Consider the following 10,204-nt stretch of genomic DNA (forward strand, 5'->3'; position numbering starts at 1 on the left):
TGAAGGGCTCATGGATATTAAGCACCTTGTTCAAAGTAAGAAAAACCCCCAGGAGCAGAGCTGGGTGCAGGTTTTTGATCCCTCTCTTAGAAGGTATTTGTCTGTGTGGCTGGGTCTATGTGGTCTATTAACTGATACTATATTCTTCGTCACTGTGGTTTTTTTTTTTTTTTTACAACAAAGCTATCTTTTAATTGTGTGCAAGTGTAGACAGATTAACAAAGTTAAACATCCATCCTTTCTCTGCTTCTTTTGCTGAGAACATTATTGAGAAGGGTGCTGGTTCAACACACATACACTTTCTAGAAGTCTTGAAGATTTGATGTGGGTAATATGTATGGGCTATTCTTTAAAGAAGAACTGGTATGCAGAAAATGATTAATAACCTGGTAAATGAAAATATCAGGTTTATAATCTAAATATCGAAGCCAGCAGACTTCAATTTGTTTTGGACAGGGATCAACAGTCATGCATAAGGCAGAGGAACACCTCTGACACCACAGATCCCCTCTAAATATCAAGATCTTCTTAAACAATATATTCAGAAGAACAGACAGTGTATGAACGATCCATTACATGAGTTAGCATTTGCTTATTTAATTACTGGGAACTTCAGTTAGGTCTTTCATAGTAAACAAAATAAGCAAACAAAATCAAGCACATTTCTCATGTAGCTGTGTGTGTTTACTGTGGCAGTGTCTCAGTGTTCAGGTAGAGGCCAGGGAGGAGAGCAGGACTGGCACAATACATCCGTGTCCCACAGGGGAGGGGTGGGTATTGTCTAAGCAAGCTGTGGTGTTAAAATAAAATCCAGAACTCCAACCTGCATTCTCTTCTTATTAAATCCTTTTACTGTCTTGCTTTTGCCTTCAGAGAAGTGTTCAGACTGATTATTATTGCTCCCTAGGTTTCTCATGATAGGGGATTTCCTTACCTCTTCAGGTACATCTTTTACCAGCCATTGATGATGCCTCCCTTAAACTGTATGAGCTTCCCAGGGTTCTCACAATGGTGCATACAGCTTATGTGTAAAATTCTCTTCTTCTTTTCTTGCCTGAAAATTCTCATTATTTAGGACTGGCTTCAGTATCACCTTCCTGGATTCCTCTTCCAATCTCCACACACAGCTATATTCCTTGGCCATTATTCTCCAATCAGCCAAAGTAGCCACTTGACCATTATTACCTGTACCTGAAAGAACAACTCCTTCCTGAAAAAAAGAAGCCCCAAGGCCCCTCTCCTAACTTAGGTCAGCTTCATATATTCTTCTGTGTCTATAAATCACTGGAAGACAATCTACCAATGATGTGGCCTAGATCAAAGAATAAAACTAATAAAAAACTTAAAATAATATTCATATCTTCTATTGGCCTATTAGTACTTAAAGATTGGTAAATGGGAACTGGTTGGTTATGTACTGACTCTTATTTCTTATAAGTCACTAAAGTGTAAAGGGAATAGTCTGAAGGGTAGGGGCCATTCCTCATCTGCTATTAGAAGATGGTGTAAACAATATAGGCAATAGTAACTATGAAGATATCATTGCTGACAGAAAAAAATGTTTACCCTCACTTAGGATGACTTTAGGCAGAACTGTGTTTGAGAAATGATGATCATCCTTAGAACTTTGTGTGTTGTATATTTTATTCATCTACTATTTATTATTTTGATGATGAATAAGAATGAGGGAGTATCTTCGTCTGTTTGGGTTGCTATAACAGTACCACACACAGGACGGATCATAAATAACAGAAATGTAATTATAACATTTCCACACATTGGGACATCCAAATCAAAGTATTAGCTGATTCAAATTCTGAATCAGTGGGTGATGACCCACTTCTTGACATGCAGATGGACACCTTCTTGCTGAGTTCACATGTGGTAGAAGTGGCAAAGGACCTCTCTTAGGCTTCTCTTATAAAAGCACTGATCCAATTTGTGAAGGCCACCTTCCACCTCCTAATATCTTTGCTTTGGCGGGGTGGGGCTAAGGTTTCAACACATGAATTTAGAAAGACAAAAATATTCAAACCATAATGTGGGTATTTCTGTACCTCACTCAGAGACTGAACTATTATGGTAAATGTAAAGAGCAAGAACCTGTCTTGGAATATCTTGTTGAACATTCAGTGAAAAACTTAGACTTTGAGAAATATACTGCTGTATGATGCTGTGTATCCCAGAGTGCCTGGACATAACACACTAGCAAGCATTGGATCCTAGACAGAGAGCAACCCTGGGGTAAGGGCTAGGAATTGGTACTGATGGCTTAAAGAAGCCATCAGTATTCTTAGTGGAATGAGAAGCTGTGAATTGGTAGTTTGTCTGAGAAATACAAATAGTCAACTTTTCTAATGGTTTCTGTTTGTATTACATGGCATTCATTCATTTTTAAATCATTGCCATTTGGAAGGCATTGTGCTAGGTTTTGAGATAGAGAGTAGATAGGGCAGTAGGCTGCTTTTACTGTTGGAGCTTAGAAACTTGAGGAAAAAAAGGCATTTCAGCCTGAGTTATGACATAAAGGTGTTGGCCAAGTAAAGATCTTGAAACTGTGGATTCTGAAAGGAAAATAGCAAAGGCACAGATCCAAAGGTATGAAAACAAACTTAGCAGCTTCAAGACACAGAAAAAAGACCATGTAGTTTGGATCAAGAGAGTAAATGAAAGCATTTGCTGTCCCCCACTCCAGAGGAATTAATACAGAATCCTTAAAGCAACAGAGGTCAACATGAGAAGGGGATCAGGAACTAGCGTAAAGATCAGTTAGAGATGAATCAACCTGGGTTGTAACACATTTGTACATGAAAGCAATGCTAGGAATCTCTCTGTTTAGCTGACCTTATCTCAACTAGCAAAAATGCTTTGTCTTCCTTATTATTGCTTATTTCTACTCTTCAACGGAATTGGAGAAAAGTGCAGAATAGGTTCTACCTGGAAGCGAGGGGATGGCGGGGAGAGGGAGGAGGCAGGGGGCAGCAGGGAGAAATGACCCAAACAATGTATGCACATGTGAATAAATGAATAATAATAATAAAAAAGACAGTAAGTGAAGAGAAGTAAGAAAGACATTGAATGAGGGTAGCATCTTCAAGACCATTATGAAGATGGTTATATATGTTAACAGAAGTATTGGAAGATTCATGCAATGCAGAGTATGTTGCAATTTTTAAAGGTTGTCTGGTTGCTGAGAGAGAATGGATTTTTGGGGTGAGAGAAAGAGTAGTCTTTGAGAAATCAGTTTTGGAGACTGCTGCATTAGTTGCATTACAAGTCACTGTGAGTTGTTGGGATTAGGGTCATCTCATTGGCAGATGAGGAGTGGCTGGGTTGCAAGTGTTATGGAGGATGATGTGGCAGGATTTGCTATTTTTAGTGTGTTGATTTATGTTCTTGCTCCAATGAGTGTCATTCTTCAGTAGCATCAGATGTGTGTTTGCAGCTGTGCGTTATTGTACTCAGGGAATGCAGTGTCGGGGAAACAGAACAAAAATCTGGTCTGCCCCTCATTCACCCCACTGCCCAGGCCCACCCAGCAGTTTAACAGTAGGGCCCTAGACAGTCATGGGTCTGGAATTTGAGAAGTGCCCAGCAGCAGAATGAGAGTTGGAAAGAAGACATCAAACTGAAGAAGTAGTTGTCAATAGCATCCCTCTGGAAAAGACAGGAAACAAGCCACCTCTCTCTCAGACACTACAGAGGAAGGTTAGCAATTTAGGGGTTGGATGCACAAAGAGACAGGATGAAAGAGAACCTGTGCATTGTTTACTTACCACTGAGTTGTCATTTTTTAATTGTTCAAGTCATTCACTAAACTAAGATCATACTAGGATACAAAAGTAACTAACTGGTCAGTATCTACTGACCAGTGCCTGGTAAACCCTTGTTGAATGAATAAATGAACAGTGGAACTGTTTATTGAAAAGGTATTGTTTTGAAAAGACTTTGGTTTTTCTGACTATCTAAGCAAGAGAGTGACCAAGACACTATTTGGAGTCAAGAATCCTGCTTTTTTTATATCTTGGTAAACATATTGCTGCTCCATATTTATCACTATGAAATAGCTGAACCTTCTTTAACACAGGCCTCTTTGCCCTTGGCCTTGCATGCTGCAATTTGTATCAGCCAGAGGGAAGGCATATACATTGGTTCAAAATGTGAATATGCCAATTAACATTATCCCAAAGAATGCAGTGAGCCTTTGGAATCAGCTTAGAGGTTCATCCAGGCCCGTGGTCAGCACATTCTTCGAGCTCTTGGAAAAGGGCAAGCATAGAATATTTACAGCCATGAAGAAATGGCTCATAAAAATGCATAAGGGTGTGTGCACAGAGTGATGACTTGGATGAAAAAAAGTGTTTACATACTGTTACACTAAAAATATTCACACCTCATCAAATTGTCAGTCTTGTTTGCTGGCAATAATGGGAATTTTCCCCCTGTAAGGCAGTAATAGCACTTACCAGAGCACTGCACATTATGTCTCATTAATCCTTCCCAGATCCCAGCAAGGTGGGTGGTGAAGGCTAGAATTCTTGTTGTTGCAGAGAGAACAGAATGAGATTCACTTCTCCCACTCTGCTTTCACTACTTCATAGGATGATAGAAGGCATTTGCCATCTCATGTTTGAAGCTTGATTCACCGTGGTCCTTGGGGCTTTGTCCTTCCTAATGTCATCTGGTCCACTGCCCTTGTGCTTGTGAGGAAATGGGGCCTGAGAAGAAGAGAGTAAATTTGGCAAGGCCTCTCAGTGGAAAATCCAAGCCCAGCGCACTGGGCAGGATGAACAAAAGCACATGCCTTACATATAAATGTCTACATGACAAGCATTTTATAGTTACTAGGTTTTATAATTGCTACAACAATCTTTTGAGATTTGCTTTATTATTATATGATAATTTTCTGGATAGGAATTATAAAATCAAGCATGAACTTTCCAGCAGTCAAACCCAAATTAACTTTATGCCAAGGCTGATGAGAATACTATCATGGCACCCTCTGTGTTGTACCTTCCAGAAAGAGGGAAGCACAGTAGAGGTAGCATAGCTCTTCCTTCTTGACAGTATCTGACAGAATAAAACTGGTTTTGGACACAGGCCTAGATTCAAATTCAGGTCTTATCTTTGCTAAATAATTGCTCTGCGAAATTCACAAAGCATGCCTGACCATCAGTTTTCTCATCAATAAAATAAATAAAATAGGCAATGGTAGGGAAATGTGAAAGTAAAATGAGAGCACAGAGAAAGTGACTGTCACAGAGGGACAACTCTGTAATTGCTGGTTCTCTCTGTTCCTTCCCCCAATAGCAGCCTTGTGTTATTTTTTTAATAATCCTGTTGGAGAAAAAGTCCATACATCTCTGTATTGTTTCAGCTTCCCCTTCTTGAGTTGGCATATTTCTATTTATGGAGTCCAAAATGATCAACACACTTTCTGTTAACTTTTGTTCATTACCAGCTTCAAGCTTCACTTCAGAAGGTCATTAAGCAGATTATTCAATAGGAGTGCATACTGAGCACCTAGATATTGTAGGGGACTCTGAGAACCAGGCTTGGTGCGCTAAAAGGAGCAGCAGGGGTCCCTTCAATAACAAAGAAACCTTGGAACTTTCTTAACCTCTCTGTGGCTAGCCTTCTCTATATTATGGACATAAAGATGAAAAGATTTGAGGAAAGTAAATGGATAATACACATGAAGGGCCTACTCATTGCTTGGCATATAGTAGTGGTTTGGTGGTCATTATTTATAACATTAGCCAAATACTTAATAAAAGAAAATTATCAGTTAATGATTTCCAATGAAAGGTGGTATGTAATTAATTCTTTAATAATTTCATGTTTTAAAATATTTCATATTAATGTAGTGAATAATATATTAATTATAACTATGCACTCAATAACTTATATGTAGTGTTAATCATAAAATATGCATAGGTCATATATAATAACAGTAAAATGAGCACCCATATACCTCGGTTGAATAATTTTGAAGTTCCTCATAGCCACACTCTCATTGTATTTCCATTTTTTCCCTTCAGAAACAGCCATAACACTGAGTTTCATATTAAACCTTCTCTTTTGTCCCTATAAGCTTAGCATTTATTAATTCCTTTCTTAAAAGTAAGTACTTTTAGTTTTGCATGCTTTGGTGTTTATTTTAATAAAATGACAGTTATATCAATCATCTACTATTTGCTTTGTTTATTCTACACTATATTCTGAGAAGTACCCATATTGTTCATTAATACAACTTATTCCTTCAAAATTATACTAATGGTAAAGGAATATGGTAGAATAATCCATTTCATGTTTAATGGTCATTATAGTTGCTTCTTTTACATTTATTTCCTGGCTACTCCCAGTTCTTCTATCAACATTCCTGTATAAAGTCATGATGTACTTGGGTAAGATGTGTGCAGGATAGGTATCTGGCAGTGAAATTGAGGAGTTCCAAGACTTGAACATTTTCAAACTTACCAGGAAATGCTATTACGTTGTTTTATAAAGTAGCTTTACCCATTTACCATCTTACCTGCAGCATATAAGAGTAATGGTTGTCTGACATCCTCATCAATACTTGATGTTCTCAATCTTCAATATTAGCCAATCTGCTGGATGAAAAAATGGTATCTCCTTTTAGCTTTCATATACAATCTTGGATTACCAGTGAGAAGAAGATGATTTTCAATATTAATTGGCAACTAGGTTTTTGCTTTTATAAGATGTTTGTTTAAGAACTTGCTCATTTTATTGAATTGTTTTTAATTTATTGATTAATGTATTTTATATATAGTGTGAATACTAATTTCATTATTATATATTCCAAAAAATCTTTTCTTACTTTCTGGTTTTTCATGTTAGTTTCTGATACTGTTTGGATGAACAGATGTTCTTAATTTTGCGGATAATATCACTCATTTTCTCATGATTTGTACTTTCTATTTCTAATTTAAAAACCCTTCTTATCCAGATGTTATAAAGATACTTTGGTATTCTCTTATAGTATATTCTAAAATCTTTATAGTTTTACTTTTCACTTTTGAATATTTAATGCACCTGGGATTGATTTTATGTATAATGTGAGATATGGATCAAATTTCATTTTTTCCACATGAGTAACCAATTGTTCAAAAATCGTTTATTGAGTGGCTTTTCTTTTGCCACTGATTTACAGTATTGGTTATCATAAATCAAATTTCTATATATGCATGGGTCTATTTTTCTGGACTCCTTTTTCTTCTCATGGTCTTACTTGTCTCTGTGTATTCCAACAGCTTGCTTTAATTACCACCACCTAAATAATAGTGCTTGGTATTTTGAAACACAAATCTCCACATTGTTCTTCCTCAGGAGTGTTTGGACTTCTAAGGAGCATTGCCATTTCATATAAAATGTTTGAGTTAGCTTGTCAAGTTTCTTTTAAAAATACCCTATTAAAACTTCCTAGTGTTAAATTGACTTTCTAGATCAATTTGAAAAGAAATGATATAAATATTGAGTCTTCCTATGAACATGACATACCATTTCTTAAATGTTCCCATTCTTTAGTGATTTTGAATAAAGTTTTATAAGATTTTCCATAAAGCTCTTTTCCATCTCTTTTGGATTCATGTTCGGGTACATGATATTTCATGCCATTATGAATCGTTTCTCTTTTTAAGTACATTCTGTTTTTGCTCATTTTAATATTAATTTGTAAAAAGAATCACTGAAAATGTATTAAGTCAATGATTAAACTGTAGATTTTGGTTTTTCTGTGTACACAAGTGCATCGACTGTTAGTAAAGAGTTTCATTCTTTAATGCTTTAGATAAAAATTTTGCACCTCCAACAGCATCAAATAGAAGAGTTAATGTTATGCTCTATTTTATTATTCCTTATCTAAAGAATTATTGGAAATTTATCTTAATTTTCTTCTTTTTATTTGTTTGTAGTGCTAAGGATCAAACCCAGGGCCTTGCGAACACTTGGTAAGCATTCTACCATTGGGCCACATTCCCTGGCTTGATGGAGACCTCTTTTGAAGCTGGATTCCCCCAGACAAGATTTGTTCTGCCACACTGAAGATATTTTGATCCAAATTTTCAGCTAGAGGTTTTTAGGCCACCCAGCTACCGAGATTTGAAATAATAAACTTGTTTGGGGGCCAACTTGTGGTTAAGAATTCTCAGAACAATTTCCCCCTTCCATGTGGTATAGAGGTTTCAGACAGTATGATACTCTGTAATCACTTTGGGGGTGAGTTTATGTTTACCCTTAAACAAAGGTCATATCTCTTTGGGGTTCCAACTTTGTGCATGTAGGAATCTCCTATCAGAACCCTACTAGGGATGCACTTTGGAACTTGTGTCCTTGTTAATTTGGGCTTAAGATCACTGGGATTTATTGAGCACACCTTGTGTAAGACTAACTTTGGTGCTCTGCTTGACTTTCTGGAGTTTTATTTTGCTTTTAGGTTTTGACCTTAACATATTCTTATTTCTTTGTTAGCCCTTTGGTGCATCTAAGAGAACATTTTTTTCTATATTGTATCCAGCATTTTTAGTGTTTCTTGTATTAGCCTATTATGTTTATCACATTTCTGGAATCACAAGACCCTTAAGTGCCTTTTCAGCATCCCTCCTACATGCACTGGGCATACGGCATCTCGTGATGAGATACAACCTTGTCTCCATAGAGTTCGCAATAGAACCGAGAGGTAGGCATTTGGATAAGGTATGGTAGTACAGATGCTCTCATTCAGTTAGCCATGCAAGGGGCACTGCATGAGGTAGGACATTCAAAAAGGGAGATGCATGTGCAGAGGTCCTGAGATGAGAGAAAGAGTCTGGGCCATTAGGAGATCTCTGAGATTTTACAGACAGTACTGATTGATCTTCACCTCTATTCTAGGTGTTCAGATAAACAAATTTCACTGTTATTATATAAGGAAGCAAGTCTTACTGAGATTCACTGACTTGTTCATAATATCATGAGTAGCACACCAAAATCTTGTCTTTTTAATCAAAGTCAAGTGGTCTTTTTACCAATAATTCTGTTGGATCTTGAAAATGGGATACTTATTCTGTTCTGATACATTCTTAGAGTTGTAATTCAATATTCTAATAGCTATGATACATGACTGGAGCTTATCTTCTACCACAAAGCTGTTATGTTGTGAAAAATTTACTTATAAGTTCTACAAATAATTTTACTTTCTTATTTCCATTCATAAGAAAACTGGCAGAGAAAGGGGCAGAGAAAGCTGTCTGTTAGACAGACACTATCATAACTGAGCATGAGCTTTGGCAGGGCTGATAATAAGTGGGTAGGAGGAAGCTGCTGGAATTGTATCATAGAATTCCTATATCATAGGTGATGAGCTCTCCCACTTTACTGGCCTGATTAGGTTCCAACAACATTTGGTTTTTTTGTTCTTGTTCTTTCTTCCACTGAGTTATCTTTGGAAATAGTTGGTGTAACCTTAAGTGTCTGGTATTTAACTAAAGTTCTAAACTTTAGCGTCTGCTCTCTATACATGGCCAGTTGTTTTCTTTGGTTTATTGAGACTTGTTGTTCGGTGTCCATGTTTAATTTTGACCCAGAAATGGCTATATGTAGAAATAGCTCTGAAATTTGGATATATAGGAGTCTAAGAAAAGAATTTGGTGAAAGGTAAATGTAGGGACTATGTCTTCAGCTGCATTTGCATAGCTCATCTCAGTATCTGCTTAGAATAGCCACCCCCTCTTTGCGTCACCTTTCTCAAATGAGGTCACAGTACTGCTTAATCCATTGGGTTCCTATAAGAATGAAATGAATTAATATGTGCAAAGAACTTTTAAGAGGATTTTATGTGGAGCAATTTCTCAGTAGATAAATGCTATAACAATACTAACAGAGTAATGTTGACCATTAGATGGCTTATTTAGGGTCATATTTTGCTGTCATAATAGCATTACTTAGGAGAAGGTCTAGACTTTTCTCTTTTAGCTCTTCCAGAAGCATCTTCACTTTCTCACTTATTTTGTTAATACTGAAGTATAATTAGAGGTCAGAAGAATCTTCTTACTTCCTAAATTTTTGGCACTATTTGTGAATCTTTCTACTATATTAAGAATTTTCCACCAATTAAATATAGTTGCCTTTTGAGGTGGTTGATAAAGAAATAAAGCAGGATTTGGAAGCAAAAGACTTGGAATGGGGTCTTTGCTTTTCTGCA

General features: G+C 36.7%; 1 long non-coding RNA gene across 1 annotated transcript in view; it reads left to right on the forward strand.

Annotated features, from left to right (window-relative positions):
• The window catches only part of LOC141411008 (uncharacterized), an 88,393-nt gene extending 78,638 nt beyond the window's left edge, over positions 1 to 9,755 (forward strand). Inside the window, exon 5 of the long non-coding RNA XR_012435870.1 lies at positions 7,938 to 9,755. This is a non-coding gene — a long non-coding RNA (uncharacterized lncRNA). The remainder of the gene's footprint in view (positions 1 to 7,937) is intronic.
• Positions 9,756 to 10,204: the final 449 nt, after the last annotated feature.

The sequence above is a fragment of the Castor canadensis genome, chromosome 9, assembly GCF_047511655.1.
Source record: "Castor canadensis chromosome 9, mCasCan1.hap1v2, whole genome shotgun sequence".
NCBI classification, from domain to species: domain Eukaryota; kingdom Metazoa; phylum Chordata; class Mammalia; order Rodentia; family Castoridae; genus Castor; species Castor canadensis.